We start from the raw sequence: 27967 nt of genomic DNA, 5'->3' as shown, positions 1-27967 counted from the left end.
GTTTCTTGTTCAGGGCATGCTTGACTATGACTGTGTACAATTTCAAGACATTCCAAGATACTTTTGGGGTCTTTTTTGACAAAAAAGTTAAGTCACTGCCTAAGTGCATGGATTGCTTTCCTGATTTTCAAAAATTCATTAAAAATATTCCTTAAGCGATATGCAAATATTTTCAACCGATTCTCGTTCAGGGCGTCGTTGACTATGACTGAGTACAATTTCAAGACATTCCAACATACTTGGAATGTCCAAGTGCATAAATCGCTTTCCGGATTTTCAAAAATTCATTAAAAATATTCTTCAAGAGATATGCAAATATTTTCAATGGATTCTTGTTCAGGGCTTCGTTGACTATGACTGAGTACAATTTCAACACATTCCAACATACTTGGAATGTCCAAGTGCATGGATCGCTTTTCGGATTTTCAAAAATTCATTAAAAATATTCTTCAAGAGATATGCAAATATATTCAACGGTTTCTTGTTCAGGGCATGCTTGACTATGACTGTGTACAATTTCAAGACATTCCAAGATACTTTTGGGGTCTTTTTTGACGAAAAAGTTAAGTCACTGCCTAAGTGCATGGATCGCTTTCCTGATTTTCAAAAATTCATTAAAAATATTCCTTAAGCGATATGCAAATATTTTCAACGGATTCTTGTTCAGGGCGTCGTTGACTATGACTGAGTACAATTTCAAGACATTCCAACATACTTGGAATGTCCAAGTGCATGGATCGCTTTCCGGATTTTCAAAAATTCATTAAAAATATTCTTCAAGAGATATGCAAATATATTCAACGGATTCTTGTTCAGGGCATGCTTGACTATGACTGTGTACAATTTCAAGACATTCCAATTTACTTTTGGGGTTTTTTTTGAAAAAAAAGTCAAGTCACTAAGTGCATCAGGGCAAATGGATCGTTTCCTTCGTCTCACCTGATATCCTGCTGTGTGATCCACGGTGTCCAAACGTTTGTTTCCAGCGACTGGACGACATGGATGAACTCCTGCAGCTTTAATTCTTTAAAAACAACCCAAAAACATCAAAAGTTAAGTCACTGCCTAAGTGCATGGATCGCTTTCCTGATTTTCAAAAATTCATTAAAAATATTCCTCAAGAGATATGCAAATATATTCAACGGATTCTTGTTCAGGGCATGCTTGACTATGACTGAGTACAATTTCAAGACATTCCAACATACTTGGAATGTCCAAGTGCATGGATCGCTTTCCGGATTTTCAAAAATTCATTAAAAATATTCTTCAAGAGATATGCAAATATATTCAACGGATTCTTGTTCAGGGCATGCTTGACTATGACTGTGTACAATTTCAAGACATTCCAATTTACTTTTGGGGTTTTTTTTGAAAAAAAAGTCAAGTCACTAAGTGCATCAGGGCAAATGGATCGTTTCCTTCGTCTCACCTGATATCCTGCTGTGTGATCCACGGTGTCCAAACGTTTGTTTCCAGCGACTGGACGACATGGATGAACTCCTGCAGCTTTAATTCTTTAAAAACAACCCAAAAACATCAAAAGTTAAGTCACTGCCTAAGTGCATGGATCGCTTTCCTGATTTTCAAAAATTCATTAAAAATATTCCTCAAGAGATATGCAAATATATTCAACGGATTCTTGTTCAGGGCATGCTTGACTATGACTGTGTACAATTTCAAGACATTCCAAGATACTTTTGGGGTCTTTTTTGAAAAAAAAGTCAAGTCACTAAGTGCATCAGGGCAAATGGATCGTTTCCTCCGTCTCACCTTATTTCCTGCTGTGTGATCCATGGTGTCCAAACGTTTGTTTCCAGCGACTGGGCGACATGGATGAACTCCTGCAGCTTTAATGCTTTAAAAACAAACCAAAAACATCAAAAGTTAAGTCACTGCCTAAGTGCATGGATCTCAAAAATTCATTAAAAATATTCCTTAAGAGATATGCAAATATTTTCAATTGATTCTTGTTCAGGGCGTCGTTGACTATGACTGAGTACAATTTCAAGACATTCCAACATACTTGGAATGTCCAAGTGCATGGATCGCTTTTCGGATTTTCAAAAATTCATTAAAAATATTCTTCAAGAGATATGCAAATATATTCAACGGATTCTTGTTCAGGGCATGCTTGACTATGACTGTGTACAATTTCAAGACATTCCAAGATACTTTTGGGGTCTTTTTTGAATAAAAAGTTAAGTCACTGCCTAAGTGTACAGACTTTCCTCATTTTCAAAAATTCATTAAAAATATTCCTTAAGAGATATGCAAATATTTTCAATTGATTCTTGTTCAGGGCGTCGTTGACTATGACTGAGTACAATTTAAAGACATTCCAACATACTTGGAATGTCCAAGTGCATGGATCGCTTTTCGGATTTTCAAAAATTCATTAAAAATATTCTTCAAGAGATATGCAAATATATTCAACGGATTCTTGTTCAGGGCATGCTTGACTATGACTGTGTACAATTTCAAGACATTCCAAGATACTTTTGGGGTCTTTTTTGACAAAAAAGTTAAGTCACTGCCTTAGTGCATGGATCGCTTTCCTGATTTTCAAAAATTCATTAAAAATATTCCTTGAGCGATATGCAAATATTTTCAACGGATTCTTGTTCAGGGCGTCGTTGACTATGACTGAGTACAATTTCAAGACATTCCAACATACTTGGAATGTCCAAGTGCATGGATCGCTTTCCTGATTTTCAAAAATTCATTAAAAATATTCTTCAAGAGATATGCAAATATATTCAACGGATTCTTGTTCAGGGCATGCTTGACTATGACTGTGTACAATTTCAAGACATTCCAAGATACCTTTGGGGTCTTTTTTGGATAAAAAGTTAAGTCACTGCCTAAGTGCACAGACTTTCATCATTTTCAAAAATTCATTAAAAATATTCCTTAAGAGATATGCAAATATTTTCAATGGATTCTTGTTCAGGGCGTCGTTGACTATGACCGAGTACAATTTCAAGACATTCCAACATACTTGGAATGTCCAAGTGCATGGATCGCTTTCCGGATTTTCAAAAATTCATTAAAAATATTCTTCAAGAGATATGCAAATATATTCAACGGATTCTTGTTCAGGGCATGCTTGACTATGACTGTGTACAATTTCAAGACATTCCAAGATACTTTTGGGGTCTTTTTTGACGAAAAAGTTAAGTCACTGCCTAAGTGCATGGATCGCTTTCCTGATTTTCGGAAATTCTTTAAAAATATTCCTTAAACGATATGCAAATATTTTCAACGGATTCTTGTTCAGGGCGTCGTTGACTATGACTGAGTACAATTTCAAGACATTCCAACATACTTGGAATGTCCAAGTGCATGGATCGCTTTCCTGATTTTCAAAAATTCATTAAAAATATTCCTCAAGAGATATGCAAATATATTCAACGGATTCTTGTTCAGGGCATGCTTGACTATGACTGTGTACAATTTCAAGACATTCCAAGATACTTTTGGGGTCTTTTTTGAAAAAAAAGTCAAGTCACTAAGTGCATCAGGGCAAATGGATCGTTTCCTCCGTCTCACCTTATTTCCTGCTGTGTGATCCATGGTGTCCAAACGTTTGTTTACAGCGACTGGGCGACATGGATGAACTCCTGCAGCTTTAATGCTTTAAAAACAAACCAAAAACATGAAAAGTTAAGTCACTGCCTAAGTGCATGGACCGCTTCCCTAATTTTCAAAAATTCATTAAAAATATTCCTTAAGAGATATGCAAATATTTTCAATTGATTCTTGTTCAGGGCGTCGTTGACTATGACTGAGTACAATTTCAAGACATTCCAACATACTTGGAATGTCCAAGTGCATGGATCGTTTTTCGGATTTTCAAAAATTAATTAAAAATATTCTTCAAGAGATATGCAAATATATTCAACGGATTCTTGTTCAGGGCATGCTTGACTATGACTGTGTACAATTTCAAGACATTCCAAGATACTTTTGGGGTCTTTTTTGAATAAAAAGTTAAGTCACTGCCGAAGTGCATGGATCGCTTTCCTGATTTTCAAAAATTCATTAAAAATATTCCTTAAGCGATATGCAAATATTTTCAACGGATTCTTGTTCAGGGCGTCGTTGACTATGACTGAGTACAATTTCAAAACATTCCAACATACTTGGAATGTCCAAGTGCATGGATCGCTTTCCTGATTTTCAAAAGTTCATTAAAAATATTCTTCAAGAGATATGCAAATATATTCAACGGATTCTTGTTCAGGGCATGCTTGACTATGACTGTGTACAATTTCAAGACATTCCAAGATACTTTTGGGGTCTTTTTTGAATAAAAAGTTAAGTCACTGCCTAAGTGTACAGACTTTCCTCATTTTCAAAAATTCATTAAAAATATTCCTTAAGAGATATGCAAATATTTTCAATTGATTCTTGTTCAGGGCGTCGTTGACTATGACTGAGTACAATTTAAAGACATTCCAACATACTTGGAATGTCCAAGTGCATGGATCGCTTTTCGGATTTTCAAAAATTCATTAAAAATATTCTTCAAGAGATATGCAAATATATTCAACGGATTCTTGTTCAGGGCATGCTTGACTATGACTGTGTACAATTTCAAGACATTCCAAGATACTTTTGGGGTCTTTTTTGACAAAAAAGTTAAGTCACTGCCTTAGTGCATGGATCGCTTTCCTGATTTTCAAAAATTCATTAAAAATATTCCTTGAGCGATATGCAAATATTTTCAACGGATTCTTGTTCAGGGCGTCGTTGACTATGACTGAGTACAATTTCAAGACATTCCAACATACTTGGAATGTCCAAGTGCATGGATCGCTTTCCTGATTTTCAAAAATTCATTAAAAATATTCTTCAAGAGATATGCAAATATATTCAACGGATTCTTGTTCAGGGCATGCTTGACTATGACTGTGTACAATTTCAAGACATTCCAAGATACTTTTGGGGTCTTTTTTGACGAAAAAGTTAAGTCACTGCCTAAGTGCATGGATCGCTTTCCTGATTTTCGGAAATTCTTTAAAAATATTCCTTAAACGATATGCAAATATATTCAACGGATTCTTGTTCAGGGCATGCTTGACTATGACTGTGTACAATTTCAAGACATTCCAAGATACTTTTGGGGTCTTTTTTGAAAAAAAAGTCAAGTCACTAAGTGCATCAGGGCAAATGGATTGTTTCCTCCGTCTCACCTTATTTCCTGCTGTGTGATCCATGGTGTCCAAACGTTTGTTTACAGCGACTGGGCGACATGGATGAACTCCTGCAGCTTTAATGCTTTAAAAACAAACCAAAAACATCAAAAGTTAAGTCACTGCCTAAGTGCATGGATCGCTTCCCTAATTTTCAAAAATTCATTAAAAATATTCCTTAAGAGATATGCAAATATTTTCAATTGATTCTTGTTCAGGGCGTCGTTGACTATGACTGAGTACAATTTCAAGACATTCCAACATACTTGGAATGTCCAAGTGCATGGATCGCTTTTCGGATTTTCAAAAATTAATTAAAAATATTCTTCAAGAGATATGCAAATATATTCAACGGATTCTTGTTCAGGGCATGCTTGACTATGACTGTGTACAATTTCAAGACATTCCAAGATACTTTTGGGGTCTTTTTTGAATAAAAAGTTAAGTCACTGCCTAAGTGCATGGATCGCTTTCCTGATTTTCAAAAATTCATTAAAAATATTCCTTAAGCGATATGCAAATATTTTCAACGGATTCTTGTTCAGGGCGTCGCTGACTATGACTGAGTACAATTTCAAAACATTCCAACATACTTGGAATGTCCAAGTGCATGGATCGCTTTCCTGATTTTCAAAAGTTCATTAAAAATATTCTTCAAGAGATATGCAAATATATTCAACGGATTCTTGTTCAGGGCATGCTTGACTATGACTGTGTACAATTTCAAGACATTCCAAGATACTTTTGGGGTCTTTTTTGAATAAAAAGTGAAGTCACTGCCTAAGTGCACAGACTTTCCTCATTTTCAAAAATTCATTTAAAATATTCCTTAAGAGATATGCAAATATTTTCAATTGATTCTTGTTCAGGGCGTCGTTGACTATGACTGAGTAAAATTTAAAGACATTCCAACATACTTGGAATGTCCAAGTGCATGGATCGCTTTTCGGATTTTCAAAAATTCATTAAAAATATTCTTCAAGAGATATGCAAATATATTCAACGGATTCTTGTTCAGGGCATGCTTGACTATGACTGTGTACAATTTCAAGACATTCCAAGATACTTTTGGGGTCTTTTTTGACAAAAAAGTTATGTCACTGCCTAAGTGCATGGATCGCTTTCCTGATTTTCAAAAATTCATTAAAAATATTCCTTAAGCGATATGCAAATATTTTCAACGGATTCTTGTTCAGGGCGTCGTTGACTATGACTGAGTACAATTTCAAGACATTCCAACATACTTGGAATGTCCAAGTGCATGGATCGCTTTCCTGATTTTCAAAAATTCATTAAAAATATTCTTCAAGAGATATGCAAATATATTCAACGGATTCTTGTTCAGGGCATGCTTGACTATGACTGTGTACAATTTCAAGACATTCCAAGATACCTTTGGGGTCTTTTTTGGATAAAAAGTTAAGTCACTGCCTAAGTGCACAGACTTTCATAATTTTCAAAAATTCATTAAAAATATTCCTTAAGAGATATGCAAATATTTTCAATGGATTCTTGTTCAGGGCGTCGTTGACTATGACCGAGCACAATTTCAAGACATTCCAACATACTTGGAATGTCCAAGTGCATGGATCGCTTTCCGGATTTTCAAAAATTAATTAAAAATATTCTTCAAGAGATATGCAAATATATTCAACGGATTCTTGTTCAGGGCATGCTTGACTATGACTGTGTACAATTTCAAGACATTCCAAGATACTTTTGGGGTCTTTTTTGACGAAAAAGTTAAGTCACTGCCTAAGTGCATGGATCGCTTTCCTGATTTTCAGAAATTCTTTAAAAATATTCCTTAAACGATATGCAAATATTTTCAACGGATTCTTGTTCAGGGCGTCGTTGACTATGACTGAGTACAATTTCAAGACATTCCAACATACTTGGAATGTCCAAGTGCATGGATCGCTTTCCTGATTTTCAAAAGTTCATTAAAAATATTCTTCAAGAGATATGCAAATATATTCAACGGATTCTTGTTCAGGGCATGCTTGACTATGACTGTGTACAATTTCAAGACATTCCAAGATACTTTTGGGGTCTTTTTTGAATAAAAAGTTAAGTCACTGCCTAAGTGCACAGACTTTCCTCATTTTCAAAAATTCATTAAAAATATTCCTTAAGAGATATGCAAATATTTTCAATTGATTCTTGTTCAGGGCGTCGTTGACTATGACTGAGTACAATTTCAAGACATTCCAACATACTTGGAATGTCCAAGTGCATGGATCGCTTTTCGGATTTTCAAAAATTCATTAAAAATATTCTTCAAGAGATATGCAAATATATTCAACGGATTCTTGTTCAGGGCATGCTTGACTATGACTGTGTACAATTTCAAGACATTCCAAGATACTTTTGGGGTCTTTTTTGACGAAAAAGTTAAGTCACTGCCTAAGTGCATGGATCGCTTTCCTGATTTTCAGAAATTCTTTAAAAATATTCCTTAAACGATATGCAAATATTTTCAACGGATTCTTGTTCAGGGCGTCGTTGACTATGACTGAGTACAATTTCAAGACATTCCAACATACTTGGAATGTCCAAGTGCATGGATCGCTTTCCTGATTTTCAAAAGTTCATTAAAAATATTCTTCAAGAGATATGCAAATATATTCAACGGATTCTTGTTCAGGGCATGCTTGACTATGACTGTGTACAATTTCAAGACATTCCAAGATACCTTTGGGGTCTTTTTTGAATAAAAAGTTAAGTCACTGCCTAAGTGCACAGACTTTCATCATTTTCAAAAATTCATTTAAAATATTCCTTAAGAGATATGCAAATATTTTCAATGGATTCTTGTTCAGGGCGTCGTTGACTATGACTGAGTACAATTTCAAGACATTCCAACATACTTGGAATGTCCAAGTGCATGGATCGCTTTTCGGATTTTCAAAAATTCATTAAAAATATTCTTCAAGAGATATGCAAATATATTCAACATATTCTTGTTCAGGGCATGCTTGACTATGACTGTGTACAATTTCAAGACATTCCAAGATACTTTTGGGGTCTTTTTTGACAAAAAAGTTTAGTCACTGCCTAAGTGCATGGATCGCTTTCCTGATTTTCAGAAATTCTTTAAAAATATTCCTTAAACGATATGCAAATATTTTCAACGGATTCTTGTTTAGGGCGTCGTTGACTATGACTGAGTACAATTTCAAGACATTCCAACATACTTGGAATGTCCAAGTGCATGGATCGCTTTCCTGATTTTCAAAAGTTCATTAAAAATATTCTTCAAGAGATATGCAAATATATTCAACGGATTCTTGTTCAGGGCATGCTTGACTATGACTGTGTACAATTTCAAGACATTCCAAGATACCTTTGGGGTCTTTTTTGAATAAAAAGTTAAGTCACTGCCTAAGTGCACAGACTTTCATCATTTTCAAAAATTCATTAAAAATATTCCTTAAGAGATATGCAAATATTTTCAATTGATTCTTGTTCAGGGCGTCGTTGACTATGACTGAGTACAATTTCAAGACATTCCAACATACTTGGAATGTCCAAGTGCATGGATCGCTTTTCGGATTTTCAAAAATTCATTAAAAATATTCTTCAAGAGATATGCAAATATATTCAACGGTTTCTTGTTCAGGGCATGCTTGACTATGACTGTGTACAATTTCAAGACATTCCAAGATACTTTTGGGGTCTTTTTTGACAAAAAAGTTAAGTCACTGCCTAAGTGCATGGATTGCTTTCCTGATTTTCAAAAATTCATTAAAAATATTCCTTAAGCGATATGCAAATATTTTCAACGGATTCTTGTTCAGGGCGTCGTTGACTATGACTGAGTACAATTTCAAGACATTCCAACATACTTGGAATGTCCAAGTGCATGGATCGCTTTCCGGATTTTCAAAAATTCATTAAAAATATTCTTCAAGAGATATGCAAATATATTCAACGGATTCTTGTTCAGGGCATGCTTGACTATGACTGTGTACAATTTCAAGACATTCCAAGATACTTTTGGGGTCTTTTTTGACGAAAAAGTTAAGTCACTGCCTAAGTGCATGGATCGCTTTCCTGATTTTCAAAAATTCATTAAAAATATTCCTTAAGCGATATGCAAATATTTTCAACGGATTCTCGTTCAGGGCGTCGTTGACTATGACTGAGTACAATTTCAAGACATTCCAACATACTTGGAATGTCCAAGTGCATGGATCGCTTTCCGGATTTTCAAAAATTCATTAAAAATATTCTTCAAGAGATATGCAAATATATTCAACGGATTCTTGTTCAGGGCATGCTTGACTATGACTGTGTACAATTTCAAGACATTCCAAGATACTTTTGGGGTCTTTTTTGACAAAAAAGTTAAGTCACTGCCTAAGTGCATGGATTGCTTTCCTGATTTTCAAAAATTCATTAAAAATATTCCTTAAGAGATATGCGAATATTTTCAATTGATTCTTGTTCAGGGCGTCGTTGACTATGACTGAGTACAATTTCAAAACATTCCAACATACTTGGAATGTCCAAGTGCATGGATCGCTTTTCGGATTTTCAAAAATTAATTAAAAATATTCTTCAAGAGATATGCAAATATATTCAACGGTTTCTTGTTCAGGGCATGCTTGACTATGACTGTGTACAATTTCAAGACATTCCAAGATACTTTTGGGGTCTTTTTTGACAAAAAAGTTAAGTCACTGCCTAAGTGCATGGATTGCTTTCCTGATTTTCAAAAATTCATTAAAAATATTCCTTAAGCGATATGCAAATATTTTCAACGGATTCTTGTTCAGGGCGTCGTTGACTATGACTGAGTACAATTTCAAGACATTCCAACATACTTGGAATGTCCAAGTGCATGGATCGCTTTCCGGATTTTCAAAAATTCATTAAAAATATTCTTCAAGAGATATGCAAATATATTCAACGGATTCTTGTTCAGGGCATGCTTGACTATGACTTTGTACAATTTCAAGACATTCCAAGATACTTTTGGGGTCTTTTTTGACGAAAAAGTTAAGTCACTGCCTAAGTGCATGGATCGCTTTCCTGATTTTCAAAAATTCATTAAAAATATTCCTTAAGCGATATGCAAATATTTTCAACCGATTCTCGTTCAGGGCGTCGTTGACTATGACTGAGTACAATTTCAAGACATTCCAACATACTTGGAATGTCCAAGTGCATGGATCGCTTTCCGGATTTTCAAAAATTCATTAAAAATATTCTTCAAGAGATATGCAAATATATTCAACGGATTCTTGTTCAGGGCATGCTTGACTATGACTGTGTACAATTTCAAGACATTCCAAGATACTTTTGGGGTCTTTTTTGAATAAAAAGTTAAGTCACTGCCTAAGTGCACAGACTTTCCTCATTTCCAAAAATTCATTAAAAATATTCCTTAAGAGATATGCAAATATTTTCAATGGATTCTTGTTCAGGGCTTCGTTGACTATGACTGAGTACAATTTCAACACATTCCAACATACTTGGAATGTCCAAGTGCATGGATCGCTTTTCGGATTTTCAAAAATTAATTAAAAATATTCTTCAAGAGATATGCAAATATATTCAACGGTTTCTTGTTCAGGGCATGCTTGACTATGACTGTGTACAATTTCAAGACATTCCAAGATACTTTTGGGGTCTTTTTTGACGAAAAAGTTAAGTCACTGCCGAAGTGCATGGATCGCTTTCCTGATTTTCAAAAATTCATTAAAAATATTCCTTAAGCGATATGCAAATATTTTCAACCGATTCTCGTTCAGGGCGTCGTTGTCTATGACTGAGTACAATTTCAAGACATTCCAACATACTTGGAATGTCCAAGTGCATGGATCGCTTTCCGGATTTTCAAAAATTCATTAAAAATATTCTTCAAGAGATATGCAAATATATTCAACGGATTCTTGTTCAGGGCATGCTTGACTATGACTGTGTACAATTTCAAGACATTCCAAGATACCTTTGGGGTCTTTTTTGGATAAAAAGTTAAGTCACTGCCTAAGTGCACAGACTTTCCTCATTTCCAAAAATTCATTAAAAATATTCCTTAAGAGATATGCAAATATTTTCAATGGATTCTTGTTCAGGGCTTCGTTGACTATGACTGAGTACAATTTCAACACATTCCAACATACTTGGAATGTCCAAGTGCATGGATCGCTTTCCTGATTTTCAAAAGTTCATTAAAAATATTCTTCAAGAGATATGCAAATATATTCAACGGATTCTTGTTCAGGGCATGCTTGACTATGACTGTGTACAATTTCAAGACATTCCAAGATACCTTTGGGGTCTTTTTTGAATAAAAAGTTAAGTCACTGCCTAAGTGCACAGACTTTCATCATTTTCAAAAATTCATTAAAAATATTCCTTAAGAGATATGCAAATATTTTCAATTGATTCTTGTTTAGGGCGTCGTTGACTATGACTGAGTACAATTTCAAGACATTCCAACATACTTGGAATGTCCAAGTGCATGGATCGCTTTTCGGATTTTCAAAAATTCATTAAAAATATTCTTCAAGAGATATGCAAATATATTCAACGGTTTCTTGTTCAGGGCATGCTTGACTATGACTGTGTACAATTTCAAGACATTCCAAGATACTTTTGGGGTCTTTTTTGACAAAAAAGTTAAGTCACTGCCTAAGTGCATGGATTGCTTTCCTGATTTTCAAAAATTCATTAAAAATATTCCTTAAGCGATATGCAAATATTTTCAACGGATTCTTGTTCAGGGCGTCGTTGACTATGACTGAGTACAATTTCAAGACATTCCAACATACTTGGAATGTCCAAGTGCATGGATCGCTTTCCGGATTTTCAAAAATTCATTAAAAATATTCTTCAAGAGATATGCAAATATATTCAACGGATTCTTGTTCAGGGCATGCTTGACTATGACTGTGTACAATTTCAAGACATTCCAAGATACTTTTGGGGTCTTTTTTGACGAAAAAGTTAAGTCACTGCCTAAGTGCATGGATCGCTTTCCTGATTTTCAAAAATTCATTAAAAATATTCCTTAAGCGATATGCAAATATTTTCAACGGATTCTCGTTCAGGGCGTCGTTGACTATGACTGAGTACAATTTCAAGACATTCCAACATACTTGGAATGTCCAAGTGCATGGATCGCTTTCCGGATTTTCAAAAATTCATTAAAAATATTCTTCAAGAGATATGCAAATATATTCAACGGATTCTTGTTCAGGGCATGCTTGACTATGACTGTGTACAATTTCAAGACATTCCAAGATACTTTTGGGGTCTTTTTTGACAAAAAAGTTAAGTCACTGCCTAAGTGCATGGATTGCTTTCCTGATTTTCAAAAATTCATTAAAAATATTCCTTAAGAGATATGCGAATATTTTCAATTGATTCTTGTTCAGGGCGTCGTTGACTATGACTGAGTACAATTTCAAAACATTCCAACATACTTGGAATGTCCAAGTGCATGGATCGCTTTTCGGATTTTCAAAAATTAATTAAAAATATTCTTCAAGAGATATGCAAATATATTCAACGGTTTCTTGTTCAGGGCATGCTTGACTATGACTGTGTACAATTTCAAGACATTCCAAGATACTTTTGGGGTCTTTTTTGACAAAAAAGTTAAGTCACTGCCTAAGTGCATGGATTGCTTTCCTGATTTTCAAAAATTCATTAAAAATATTCCTTAAGCGATATGCAAATATTTTCAACGGATTCTTGTTCAGGGCGTCGTTGACTATGACTGAGTACAATTTCAAGACATTCCAACATACTTGGAATGTCCAAGTGCATGGATCGCTTTCCGGATTTTCAAAAATTCATTAAAAATATTCTTCAAGAGATATGCAAATATATTCAACGGATTCTTGTTCAGGGCATGCTTGACTATGACTTTGTACAATTTCAAGACATTCCAAGATACTTTTGGGGTCTTTTTTGACGAAAAAGTTAAGTCACTGCCTAAGTGCATGGATCGCTTTCCTGATTTTCAAAAATTCATTAAAAATATTCCTTAAGCGATATGCAAATATTTTCAACCGATTCTCGTTCAGGGCGTCGTTGACTATGACTGAGTACAATTTCAAGACATTCCAACATACTTGGAATGTCCAAGTGCATGGATCGCTTTCCGGATTTTCAAAAATTCATTAAAAATATTCTTCAAGAGATATGCAAATATATTCAACGGATTCTTGTTCAGGGCATGCTTGACTATGACTGTGTACAATTTCAAGACATTCCAAGATACTTTTGGGGTCTTTTTTGAATAAAAAGTTAAGTCACTGCCTAAGTGCACAGACTTTCCTCATTTCCAAAAATTCATTAAAAATATTCCTTAAGAGATATGCAAATATTTTCAATGGATTCTTGTTCAGGGCTTCGTTGACTATGACTGAGTACAATTTCAACACATTCCAACATACTTGGAATGTCCAAGTGCATGGATCGCTTTTCGGATTTTCAAAAATTAATTAAAAATATTCTTCAAGAGATATGCAAATATATTCAACGGTTTCTTGTTCAGGGCATGCTTGACTATGACTGTGTACAATTTCAAGACATTCCAAGATACTTTTGGGGTCTTTTTTGACGAAAAAGTTAAGTCACTGCCGAAGTGCATGGATCGCTTTCCTGATTTTCAAAAATTCATTAAAAATATTCCTTAAGCGATATGCAAATATTTTCAACCGATTCTCGTTCAGGGCGTCGTTGTCTATGACTGAGTACAATTTCAAGACATTCCAACATACTTGGAATGTCCAAGTGCATGGATCGCTTTCCGGATTTTCAAAAATTCATTAAAAATATTCTTCAAGAGATATGCAAATATATTCAACGGATTCTTGTTCAGGGCATGCTTGACTATGACTGTGTACAATTTCAAGACATTCCAAGATACCTTTGGGGTCTTTTTTGGATAAAAAGTTAAGTCACTGCCTAAGTGCACAGACTTTCCTCATTTCCAAAAATTCATTAAAAATATTCCTTAAGAGATATGCAAATATTTTCAATGGATTCTTGTTCAGGGCTTCGTTGACTATGACTGAGTACAATTTCAACACATTCCAACATACTTGGAATGTCCAAGTGCATGGATCGCTTTTCGGATTTTCAAAAATTAATTAAAAATATTCTTCAAGAGATATGCAAATATATTCAACGGTTTCTTTTTCAGGGCATGCTTGACTATGACTGTGTACAATTTCAAGACATTCCAAGATACTTTTGGGGTCTTTTTTGACGAAAAAGTTAAGTCACTGCCTAAGTGCATGGATCGCTTTCCTGATTTTCAAAAATTCATTAAAAATATTCCTTAAGCGATATGCAAATATTTTCAACGGATTCTTGTTCAGGGCGTCGTTGACTATGACTGAGTACAATTTCAAGACATTCCAACATACTTGGAATGTCCAAGTGCATGGATCGCTTTCCGGATTTTCAAAAATTCATTAAAAATATTCTTCAAGAGATATGCAAATATATTCAACGGATTCTTGTTCAGGGCATGCTTGACTATGACTGTGTACAATTTCAAGACATTCCAATTTACTTTTGTGGTTTTTTTTGAAAAAAAAGTCAAGTCACTAAGTGCATCAGGGCAAATGGATCGTTTCCTTCGTCTCACCTGATATCCTGCTGTGTGATCCAGGGTGTCCAAACGTTTGTTTCCAGCGACTGGACGACATGGATGAACTCCTGCAGCTTTAATTCTTTAAAAACAACCCAAAAACATCAAAAGTTAAGTCACTGCCTAAGTGCATGGATCGCTTTCCTGATTTTCAAAAATTCCTTAAAAATATTCCTCAAGAGATATGCAAATATATTCAACGGATTCTTGTTCAGGGCATGCTTGACTATGACTGTGTACAATTTCAAGACATTCCAAGATACTTTTGGGGTCTTTTTTGAAAAAAAAGTCAAGTCACTAAGTGCATCAGGGCAAATGGATCGTTTCCTCCGTCTCACCTTATTTCCTGCTGTGTGATCCATGGTGTCCAAACGTTTGTTTCCAGCGACTGGGCGACATGGATGAACTCCTGCAGCTTTAATGCTTTAAAAACAAACCAAAAACATCAAAAGTTAAGTCACTGCCTAAGTGCATGGATCGCTTCCCTAATTTTCAAAAATTCATTAAAAATATTCCTTAAAGGGATACTTCACTGATTAGCATGTGGCTTTGTATTGCTAGAAAAGCATTATTATTTTTTAGAAGTTTTGCTGTCCTCCCTCATTTTTCCCCTCATTTTACAATAAAAGCGTTTGTGTAATCCTCCTCTGACGCGTTATGACGCGTAACGCGTCATATCGCGTCAGAGGAGGATTGCGCAACGTCGAGATTAGAACTACAATATTAGGTTCTGCACTTTTTTGACTCACCCACAGGGGGACGAGACTTCCCAGAATAGACGAGACTTCATTCCCAGAATGAAAACACAGTGTCCGCCATCTTTGCTAAAAGCTACCACCGGCTCTCGCTCTCTTTAATTTGGCCTTGTAAACTCAGAAGACAATGACAGAATGTAGTTTTCAAACTGATATGGCTGCGAGGGAAAGGACCTGCTTTTTGGCGTTGCCCGCGGCCGGAACCGGGTACCTGGAGAACTTTTTCTGGGCACTTGAATGTGCCGCCGCGGGCTCTGGCTGCCGCAGCGGAGCGAAGCTGCACACACTTCGGCCTGGCACTGGCCGGACCTGGAGCAGCTCACTCCAACTCGGCCGGGCGGGCAACGGGGGTAGCGGGCGCCGGTCCGGTGGATGAAGGAAACGGGATAAACGGCCGCCTCAATATAAAGTGAGTATTTTTTTTTTTACCACCGCATTTATCCATGTTTATATGTGACGCCAGCTGAACTAACGTTAGCATATTTACAGTTCATTTACATGTAAGAACAGATACTTCGATTCGCTAACGCTATAATCATTGTTTTACAGACAGTCATATCACCTAACACCTTACCATCACTGGAGTGGATCCACAGACCGTCTTGTTTTACCTGACTGTGTTGTTGAGAAGAACATACGCAGCTCCTGAAAACAGTACTGTCTATGAAGACTGTTGATAATAAGTCTGATTTTTCTTTTTATGACTATTAATATTAAAAATCTAAATTCATATATGTTGTGGTTTATTTTCTAGCCCTTAGTGTTCCTCTATTACAGTATTATTAGATGAAAAGTGATTTAATTTGGAGAAAAGGGTTGATAAACATTTCAGAATTAATAAAATCAGTAACTATTCAGCCTCCTTCCTCAAGTCTTTACTTTACAAAAATGTACAAATGCATGCAGGGTGTGAAGGTGAAAAAAAATAACTTTATTATTCACAAAGGAAAATGTTTTACCATCATATTCAAGAGTACACATTAAAAATAATCAAGGAGCCATATCTAAAATCATGTCTAACACAATATGCAAACAAAAAATAAATAATGAAACATGTAGAGCGGTGTCAGAATCTGATGTGGGACAGCTGGAGGAGTCACAGTGGTGAAGAGGAGCAGAGCTGGATGCTGTGAAGAGTTTCTCCAAGACTTGATTAAACCAGGCTTCAGCTGTAAAGGACAAGGAATATAATTACACATAAAATATGAACGAAGATTTTACTTCTTTTCAGGAAAACAAACATTTCAGCTAAATATACCAACTGGGTGAGCTGTGAGCATTATACTGTTGTCTATATAGGCGTCTTGAACAAACATGAACAACAATAAAACATTTGAATAACACTGACATTATTCTCCAGCGAAAACAAGGTGACTTTACTTTGCTAACAGAATACGTGTATATAACGTGTGTGTAATTGTCTATCAAACGTTACGTTTACAAAGTTGTTGCTTCACTGCCGACAACTATATCACATCGAATACTATGATCAGAAATAGAATGGCATATTATCGCCAGTCTTACCTCTCAGTTACGTCTTCCTGCTGGAACTGTAGACTGTGAACCCCGCTAGCTTCCAGGTTTTTTTCTTTCGATTTCTTCACTCCAAACAAGCTTAGCATAGCTTAGCTTTCAAGCTTCAGCACCGCTCTGAATCTCTGACCGGCAAATAATGGGAACTTACTGCTTGTCCTTTCCTTGTTTTTACTGCACGTCCCGATATAATTTAGCACAGTAGAGAACAATCCTGTGTAACCTGCAGGTCCGTTATGTATCCGGAATGTATATGTAGCTTTTCACTTCGGGGATTTGTGTCCGTGTATCATGCTGTCTGCTAATGGACGCGTCTGTGTCTCTCGGGAGCAACAATGGCGGCGTGTGAACTCTCGCTGGAAACGAGCGCTGTGCATTCTGGGAGTTGGTGTCTTTCGTGTACATGAGCGATAAATACATTTTTCTGCTTTTCTCAGCCAAGAAGGCACTTGCTTCAAATATTATTTCACATTTATACTACATAGATGACCTAGTTTTAATAGACATCCATCTTCTCAACGGTGAAATATCCCTTTAAGAGATATGCAAATATTTTCAATTGATTCTTGTTCAGGGCGTCGTTGACTATGACTGAGTACAATTTCAAGACATTCCAACATACTTGGAATGTCCAAGTGCATGGATCGCTTTTCGGATTTTCAAAAATTCATTAAAAATATTCTTCAAGAGATATGCAAATATATTCAACGGATTCTTGTTCAGGGCATGCTTGACTATGACTGTGTACAATTTCAAGACATTCCAAGATACTTTTGGGGTCTTTTTTGAATAAAAAGTTAAGTCACTGCCTAAGTGCACAGACTTTCCTCATTTCCAAAAATTCATTAAAAATATTCCTTAAGAGATATGCAAATATTTTCAATGGATTCTTGTTCAGGGCTTCGTTGACTATGACTGAGTACAATTTCAACACATTCCAACATACTTGGAATGTCCAAGTGCATGGATCGCTTTTCGGATTTTCAAAAATTAATTAAAAATATTCTTCAAGAGATATGCAAATATATTCAACGGTTTCTTGTTCAGGGCATGCTTGACTATGACTGTGTACAATTTCAAGACATTCCAAGATACTTTTGGGGTCTTTTTTGACGAAAAAGTTAAGTCACTGCCTAAGTGCATGGATCGCTTTCCTGATTTTCAAAAATTCATTAAAAATATTCCTTAAGCGATATGCAAATATTTTCAACCGATTCTCGTTCAGGGCGTCGTTGACTATGACTGAGTACAATTTCAAGACATTCCAACATACTTGGAATGTCCAAGTGCATGGATCGCTTTCCGGATTTTCAAAAATTCATTAAAAATATTCTTCAAGAGATATGCAAATATATTCAACGGATTCTTGTTCAGGGCATGCTTGACTATGACTGTGTACAATTTCAAGACATTCCAAGATACTTTTGGGGTCTTTTTTGAATAAAAAGTTAAGTCACTGCCTAAGTGCACAGACTTTCCTCATTTCCAAAAATTCATTAAAAATATTCCTTAAGAGATATGCAAATATTTTCAATGGATTCTTGTTCAGGGCTTCGTTGACTATGACTGAGTACAATTTCAACACATTCCAACATACTTGGAATGTCCAAGTGCATGGATCGCATTTCGTATTTTCAAAAATTAATTAAAAATATTCTTCAAGAGATATGCAAATATATTCAACGGTTTCTTTTTCAGGGCATGCTTGACTATGACTGTGTACAATTTCAAGACATTCCAAGATACTTTTGGGGTCTTTTTTGACGAAAAAGTTAAGTCACTGCCTAAGTGCATGGATCGCTTTCCTGATTTTCAAAAATTCATTAAAAATATTCCTTAAGCGATATGCAAATATTTTCAACGGATTCTTGTTCAGGGTGTCGTTGACTATGACTGAGTACAATTTCAAGACATTCCAACATACTTGGAATGTCCAAGTGCATGGATCGCTTTCCGGATTTTCAAAAATTCATTAAAAATATTCTTCAAGAGATATGCAAATATATTCAACGGATTCTTGTTCAGGGCATGCTTGACTATGACTGTGTACAATTTCAAGACATTCCAATTTACTTTTGTGGTTTTTTTTGAAAAAAAAGTCAAGTCACTAAGTGCATCAGGGCAAATGGATCGTTTCCTTCGTCTCACCTGATATCCTGCTGTGTGATCCACGGTGTCCAAACGTTTGTTTCCAGCGACTGGACGACATGGATGAACTCCTGCAGCTTTAATTCTTTAAAAACAACCCAAAAACATCAAAAGTTAAGTCACTGCCTAAGTGCATGGATCGCTTTCCTGATTTTCAAAAATTCATTAAAAATATTCCTCAAGAGATATGCAAATATATTCAACGGATTCTTGTTCAGGGCATGCTTGACTATGACTGTGTACAATTTCAAGACATTCCAAGATACTTTTGGGGTCTTTTTTGAAAAAAAAGTCAAGTCACTAAGTGCATCAGGGCAAATGGATCGTTTCCTCCGTCTCACCTTATTTCCTGCTGTGTGATCCATGGTGTCCAAACGTTTGTTTCCAGCGACTGGGCGACATGGATGAACTCCTGCAGCTTTAATGCTTTAAAAACAAACCAAAAACATCAAAAGTTAAGTCACTGCCTAAGTGCATGGATCGCTTCCCTAATTTTCAAAAATTCATTAAAAATATTCCTTAAAGGGATACTTCACTGATTAGCATGTGGCTTTGTATTGCTAGAAAAGCATTATTATTTTTTAGAAGTTTTGCTGTCCTCCCTCATTTTTCCCCTCATTTTACAATAAAAGCGTTTGTGTAATCCTCCTCTGACGCGTTATGACGCGTAACGCGTCATATCGCGTCAGAGGAGGATTGCGCAACGTCGAGATTAGAACTACAATATTAGGTTCTGCACTTTTTTGACTCACCCACAGGGGGACGAGACTTCCCAGAATAGACGAGACTTCATTCCCAGAATGAAAACACAGTGTCCGCCATCTTTGCTAAAAGCTACCACCGGCTCTCGCTCTCTTTAATTTGGCCTTGTAAACTCAGAAGACAATGACAGAATGTAGTTTTCAAACTGATATGGCTGCGAGGGAAAGGACCTGCTTTTTGGCGTTGCCCGCGGCCGGAACCGGGTACCTGGAGAACTTTTTCTGGGCACTTGAATGTGCCGCCGCGGGCTCTGGCTGCCGCAGCGGAGCGAAGCTGCACACACTTCGGCCTGGCACTGGCCGGACCTGGAGCAGCTCACTCCAACTCGGCCGGGCGGGCAACGGGGGTAGCGGGCGCCGGTCCGGTGGATGAAGGAAACGGGATAAACGGCCGCCTCAATATAAAGTGAGTATTTTTTTTTTTACCACCGCATTTATCCATGTTTATATGTGACGCCAGCTGAACTAACGTTAGCATATTTACAGTTCATTTACATGTAAGAACAGATACTTCGATTCGCTAACGCTATAATCATTGTTTTACAGACAGTCATATCACCTAACACCTTACCATCACTGGAGTGGATCCACAGACCGTCTTGTTTTACCTGACTGTGTTGTTGAGAAGAACATACGCAGCTCCTGAAAACAGTACTGTCTATGAAGACTGTTGATAATAAGTCTGATTTTTCTTTTTATGACTATTAATATTAAAAATCTAAATTCATATATGTTGTGGTTTATTTTCTAGCCCTTAGTGTTCCTCTATTACAGTATTATTAGATGAAAAGTGATTTAATTTGGAGAAAAGGGTTGATAAACATTTCAGAATTAATAAAATCAGTAACTATTCAGCCTCCTTCCTCAAGTCTTTACTTTACAAAAATGTACAAATGCATGCAGGGTGTGAAGGTGAAAAAAAATAACTTTATTATTCACAAAGGAAAATGTTTTACCATCATATTCAAGAGTACACATTAAAAATAATCAAGGAGCCATATCTAAAATCATGTCTAACACAATATGCAAACAAAAAATAAATAATGAAACATGTAGAGCGGTGTCAGAATCTGATGTGGGACAGCTGGAGGAGTCACAGTGGTGAAGAGGAGCAGAGCTGGATGCTGTGAAGAGTTTCTCCAAGACTTGATTAAACCAGGCTTCAGCTGTAAAGGACAAGGAATATAATTACACATAAAATATGAACGAAGATTTTACTTCTTTTCAGGAAAACAAACATTTCAGCTAAATATACCAACTGGGTGAGCTGTGAGCATTATACTGTTGTCTATATAGGCGTCTTGAACAAACATGAACAACAATAAAACATTTGAATAACACTGACATTATTCTCCAGCGAAAACAAGGTGACTTTACTTTGCTAACAGAATACGTGTATATAACGTGTGTGTAATTGTCTATCAAACGTTACGTTTACAAAGTTGTTGCTTCACTGCCGACAACTATATCACATCGAATACTATGATCAGAAATAGAATGGCATATTATCGCCAGTCTTACCTCTCAGTTACGTCTTCCTGCTGGAACTGTAGACTGTGAACCCCGCTAGCTTCCAGGTTTTTTTCTTTCGATTTCTTCACTCCAAACAAGCTTAGCATAGCTTAGCTTTCAAGCTTCAGCACCGCTCTGAATCTCTGACCGGCAAATAATGGGAACTTACTGCTTGTCCTTTCCTTGTTTTTACTGCACGTCCCGATATAATTTAGCACAGTAGAGAACAATCCTGTGTAACCTGCAGGTCCGTTATGTATCCGGAATGTATATGTAGCTTTTCACTTCGGGGATTTGTGTCCGTGTATCACGCTGTCTGCTAATGGACGCGTCTGTGTCTCTCGGGAGCAACAATGGCGGCGTGTGAACTCTCGCTGGAAACGAGCGCTGTGCATTCTGGGAGTTGGTGTCTTTCGTGTACATGAGCGATAAATACATTTTTCTGCTTTTCTCAGCCAAGAAGGCACTTGCTTCAAATATTATTTCACATTTATACTACATAGATGACCTAGTTTTAATAGACATCCATCTTCTCAACGGTGAAATATCCCTTTAAGAGATATGCAAATATTTTCAATTGATTCTTGTTCAGGGCGTCGTTGACTATGACTGAGTACAATTTCAAGACATTCCAACATACTTGGAATGTCCAAGTGCATGGATCGCTTTTCGGATTTTCAAAAATTCATTAAAAATATTCTTCAAGAGATATGCAAATATATTCAACGGATTCTTGTTCAGGGCATGCTTGACTATGACTGTGTACAATTTCAAGACATTCCAAGATACTTTTGGGGTCTTTTTTGAATAAAAAGTTAAGTCACTGCCTAAGTGCATGGATCGCTTTCCTGATTTTCAAAAATTCATTAAAAATATTCCTTAAGCGATATGCAAATATTTTCAACGGATTCTTGTTCAGGGCGTCGTTGACTATGACTGAGTACAATTTCAAAACATTCCAACATACTTGGAATGTCCAAGTGCATGGATCGCTTTCCTGATTTTCAAAAGTTCATTAAAAATATTCTTCAAGAGATATGCAAATATATTCAACGGATTCTTGTTCAGGGCATGCTTGACTATGACTGTGTACAATTTCAAGACATTCCAAGATACTTTTGGGGTCTTTTTTGAATAAAAAGTTAAGTCACTGCCTAAGTGCACAGACTTTCCTCATTTTCAAAAATTCATTAAAAATATTCCTTAAGAGATATGCAAATATTTTCAATTGATTCTTGTTCAGGGCGTCGTTGACTATGACTGAGTACAATTTAAAGACATTCCAACATACTTGGAATGTCCAAGTGCATGGATCGCTTTTCGGATTTTCAAAAATTCATTAAAAATATTCTTCAAGAGATATGCAAATATATTCAACGGATTCTTGTTCAGGGCATGCTTGACTATGACTGTGTACAATTTCAAGACATTCCAAGATACTTTTGGGGTCTTTTTTGACAAAAAAGTTAAGTCACTGCCTAAGTGCATGGATCGCTTACCTGATTTTCAAAAATTCATTAAAAATATTCCTTAAGCGATATGCAAATATTTTCAACGGATTCTTGTTCAGGGCGTCGTTGACTATGACTGAGTACAATTTCAAGACATTCCAACATACTTGGAATGTCCAAGTGTATGGATCGCTTTCCTGATTTTCAAAAATTCATTAAAAATATTCTTCAAGAGATATGCAAATATATTCAACGGATTCTTGTTCAGGGCATGCTTGACTATGACTGTGTACAATTTCAAGACATTCCAAGATACCTTTGGGGTCTTTTTTGGATAAAAAGTTAAGTCACTGCCTAAGTGCACAGACTTTCATCATTTTCAAAAATTCATTAAAAATATTCCTTAAGAGATATGCAAATATTTTCAATGGATTCTTGTTCAGGGCGTCGTTGACTATGACCGAGTACAATTTCAAGACATTCCAACATACTTGGAATGTCCAAGTGCATGGATCGCTTTCCGGATTTTCAAAAATTCATTAAAAATATTCTTCAAGAGATATGCAAATATATTCAACGGATTCTTGTTCAGGGCATGCTTGACTATGACTGTGTACAATTTCAAGACATTCCAAGATACTTTTGGGGTCTTTTTTGACGAAAAAGTTAAGTCACTGCCTAAGTGCATGGATCGCTTTCCTGATTTTCAGAAATTCTTTAAAAATATTCCTTAAACGATATGCAAATATTTTCAACGGATTCTTGTTCAGGGCGTCGTTGACTATGACTGAGTACAATTTCAAGACATTCCAACATACTTGGAATGTCCAAGTGCATGAATCGCTTTCCTGATTTTCAAAAGTTCATTAAAAATATTCTTCAAGAGATATGCAAATATATTCAACGGATTCTTGTTCAGGGCATGCTTGACTATGACTGTGTACAATTTCAAGAAATTCCAAGATACTTTTGGGGTCTTTTTTGAATAAAAAGTTAAGTCACTGCCTAAGTGCACAGACTTTCCTCATTTTCAAAAATTCATTAAAAATATTCCTTAAGAGATATGCAAATATTTTCAATTGATTCTTGTTCAGGGCGTCGTTGACTATGACTGAGTACAATTTCAAGACATTCCAACATACTTGGAATGTCCAAGTGCATGGATCGCTTTTCGGATTTTCAAAAATTCATTAAAAATATTCTTCAAGAGATATGCAAATATATTCAACGGATTCTTGTTCAGGGCATGCTTGACTATGACTGTGTACAATTTCAAGACATTCCAAGATACTTTTGGGGTCTTTTTTGACGAAAAAGTTAAGTCACTGCCTAAGTGCATGGATCGCTTTCCTGATTTTCAGAAATTCTTTAAAAATATTCCTTAAACGATATGCAAATATTTTCAACGGATTCTTGTTCAGGGCGTCGTTAACTATGACTGAGTACAATTTCAAGACATTCCAACATACTTGGAATGTCCAAGTGCATGGATCGCTTTCCTGATTTTCAAAAGTTCATTAAAAATATTCTTCAAGAGATATGCAAATATATTCAACGGATTCTTGTTCAGGGCATGCTTGACTATGACTGTGTACAATTTCAAGACATTCCAAGATACCTTTGGGGTCTTTTTTGAATAAAAAGTTTAGTCAATGCCGAAGTGCACAGACTTTCATAATTTTCAAAAATTCATTAAAAATATTCCTTAAGAGATATGCAAATATTTTCAATGGATTCTTGTTCAGGGCATCGTTGACTATGACCGAGTACAATTTCAAGACATTCCAACATACTTGGAATGTCCAAGTGCATGGATCGCTTTCCTGATTTTCAAAAGTTCATTAAAAATATTCTTCAAGAGATATGCAAATATATTCAACGGATTCTTGTTCAGGGCATGCTTGACTATGACTGTGTACAATTTCAAGACATTCCAAGATACCTTTGGGGTCTTTTTTGAATAAAAAGTTAAGTCACTGCCTAAGTGCACAGACTTTCATCATTTTCAAAAATTCATTAAAAATATTCCTTAAGAGATATGCAAATATTTTCAATGGATTCTTGTTCAGGGCGTCGTTGACTATGACTGAGTACAATTTCAAGACATTCCAACATACTTGGAATGTCCAAGTGCATGGATCGCTTTTCGGATTTTCAAAAATTCATTAAAAATATTCTTCAAGAGATATGCAAATATATTCAACATATTCTTGTTCAGGGCATGCTTGACTATGACTGTGTACAATTTCAAGACATTCCAAGATACTTTTGGGGTCTTTTTTGACAAAAAAGTTTAGTCACTGCCTAAGTGCATGGATCGCTTTCCTGATTTTCAGAAATTCTTTAAAAATATTCCTTAAATGATATGCAAATATTTTCAACGGATTCTTGTTCAGGGCGTCGTTGACTATGACTGAGTACAATTTCAAGACATTCCAACATACTTGGAATGTCCAAGTGCATGGATCGCTTTTCGGATTTTCAAAAATTCATTAAAAATATTCTTCAAGAGATATGCAAATATATTCAACGGTTTCTTGTTCAGGGCATGCTTGACTATGACTGTGTACAATTTCAAGACATTCCAAGATACTTTTGGGGTCTTTTTTGACAAAAAAGTTAAGTCACTGCCTAAGTGCATGGATTGCTTTCCTGATTTTCAAAAATTCATTAAAAATATTCCTTAAGCGATATGCAAATATTTTCAACGGATTCTTGTTCAGGGCGTCGTTGACTATGACTGAGTACAATTTCAAGACATTCCAACATACTTGGAATGTCCAAGTGCATGGATCGCTTTCCGGATTTTCAAAAATTCATTAAAAATATTCTTCAAGAGATATGCAAATATATTCAACGGATTCTTGTTCAGGGCATGCTTGACTATGACTGTGTACAATTTCAAGACATTCCAAGATACTTTTGGGGTCTTTTTTGACGAAAAAGTTAAGTCACTGCCTAAGTGCATGGATCGCTTTCCTGATTTTCAAAAATTCATTAAAAATATTCCTTAAGCGATATGCAAATATTTTCAACGGATTCTCGTTCAGGGCGTCGTTGACTATGACTGAGTACAATTTCAAGACATTCCAACATACTTGGAATGTCCAAGTGCATGGATCGCTTTCCGGATTTTCAAAAATTCATTAAAAATATTCTTCAAGAGATATGCAAATATATTCAACGGATTCTTGTTCAGGGCATGCTTGACTATGACTGTGTACAATTTCAAGACATTCCAAGATACTTTTGGGGTCTTTTTTGACAAAAAAGTTAAGTCACTGCCTAAGTGCATGGATTGCTTTCCTGATTTTCAAAAATTCATTAAAAATATTTCTTAAGAGATATGCGAATATTTTCAATTGATTCTTGTTCAGGGCGTCGTTGACTATGACTGAGTACAATTTCAAAACATTCCAACATACTTGGAATGTCCAAGTGCATGGATCGCTTTTCGGATTTTCAAAAATTAATTAAAAATATTCTTCAAGAGATATGCAAATATATTCAACGGTTTCTTGTTCAGGGCATGCTTGACTATGACTGTGTACAATTTCAAGACATTCCAAGATACTTTTGGGGTCTTTTTTGACAAAAAAGTTAAGTCACTGCCTAAGTGCATGGATTGCTTTCCTGATTTTCAAAAATTCATTAAAAATATTCCTTAAGCGATATGCAAATATTTTCAACGGATTCTTGTTCCAAGTATGTTGGAACGTCCAAGTATGTTGGACGTTCCAACATACTTGGAATGTCCAAGTGCATGGATCGCTTTCCTGATTTTCAAAAGTTCATTAAAAATATTCTTCAAGAGATATGCAAATATATTCAACGGATTCTTGTTCAGGGCATGCTTGACTATGACTGTGTACAATTTCAAGACATTCCAAGATACTTTTGGGGTCTTTTTTGAATAAAAAGTTAAGTCACTGCCTAAGTGCACAGACTTTCCTCATTTTCAAAAATTCATTAAAAATATTCCTTAAGAGATATGCAAATATTTTCAATTGATTCTTGTTCAGGGCGTCGTTGACTATGACTGAGTACAATTTCAAGACATTCCAACATACTTGGAATGTCCAAGTGCATGGATCGCTTTTCGGATTTTCAAAAATTCATTAAAAATATTCTTCAAGAGATATGCAAATATATTCAACGGATTCTTGTTCAGGGCATGCTTGACTATAACTGTGTACAATTTCAAGACATTCCAAGATACTTTTGGGGTCTTTTTTGACAAAAAAGTTAAGTCACTGCCTAAGTGCATGGATCGCTTTCCTGATTTTCAAAAATTCATTAGAAATATTCCTTAAGCGATATGCAAATATTTTCAACGGATTCTTATTCAGGGCGTCGTTGACTATGACTGAGTACAATTTCAAGACATTCCAACATACTTGGAATGTCCAAGTGCATGGATCGCTTTCCTGATTTACAAAAGTTCATTAAAAATATTCTTCAAGAGATATGCAAATATATTCAACGGATTCTTGTTCAGGGCATGCTTGACTATGACTGTGTACAATTTCAAGACATTCCAAGATACCTTTGGGGTCTTTTTTGAATAAAAAGTTAAGTCACTGCCTAAGTGCACAGACTTTCATCATTTTCAAAAATTCATTAAAAATATTCCTTAAGAGATATGCAAATATTTTCAATGGATTCTTGTTCAGGGCGTCGTTGACTATGACCGAGTACAATTTCAAGACATTCCAACATACTTGGAATGTCCAAGTGCATGGATCGCTTTCCGGATTTTCAAAAATTCATTAAAAATATTCTTCAAGAGATATGCAAATATATTCAACGGATTCTTGTTCAGGGCATTCTTGACTATGACTGTGTACAATTTCAAGACATTCCAAGATACTTTTGGGGTCTTTTTTGACGAAAAAGTTAAGTCACTGCCTAAGTGCATGGATCGCTTTCCTGATTTTCAGAAATTCTTTAAAAATATTCCTTAAACGATATGCAAATATTTTCAACGGATTCT

The sequence above is a fragment of the Microchirus variegatus genome, assembly GCF_963457635.1.
Source record: "Microchirus variegatus genome assembly, chromosome: 22".
Taxonomy (NCBI): Eukaryota; Metazoa; Chordata; class Actinopteri; order Pleuronectiformes; family Soleidae; genus Microchirus; species Microchirus variegatus.
Note: the sequence above shows the minus strand (reverse complement) of the source record.